Source organism: Budorcas taxicolor, chromosome 5 (genome assembly GCF_023091745.1).
Source record: "Budorcas taxicolor isolate Tak-1 chromosome 5, Takin1.1, whole genome shotgun sequence".
NCBI classification, from domain to species: domain Eukaryota; kingdom Metazoa; phylum Chordata; class Mammalia; order Artiodactyla; family Bovidae; genus Budorcas; species Budorcas taxicolor.
In genome coordinates this window covers 157,035,923-157,036,406 of record NC_068914.1, presented here as the reverse complement: position 1 = coordinate 157,036,406, position 484 = coordinate 157,035,923, and positions in this window count along the sequence as shown.

Here is a 484-nt window from a genome sequence, read left to right as displayed (position 1 = left end):
CCCGCCCCCGGCCCCGCCCCGCCCCGGCCACCAATGGTCGTGGCCCGCCCCGCCCACCAGCTGTCGTCCCTTCCCCAAACCCGCCCTCGGCCCCGTCCATAAACGTCCTATCTGCCCTGCCCCGCCCCGCCCACCAGCTTCCGTTCTCCCGCCCCGCCTTCGTCCCCGCCCACCAAAGACCTGCCCACTCCGCCCTCGGCCCCGCCCACCAAAGGCTGTCCCGGCCCGGCCCCGCCCACCAGCGGCCGTTTCCCTCCGCCCTCGGCCCCGCCCACCAATGGTCGGCCCCGCCCCCGCCCCCACGTGCAGGACTTCCGGCGGGCTGGGTGGATTCCTGTGGAGACCGGATTCCTGTGGAGACCTGATCCCCGATCGTGCTTACAATGGGAAGCCCCTACGCGCCCACGGGGGGCTGAGCGCTCAGCTGTGAGCAGAGCGGCTGGGGAGCCCGCGGGCTCTGGCCAAACGACCTCCAAAATCTTGG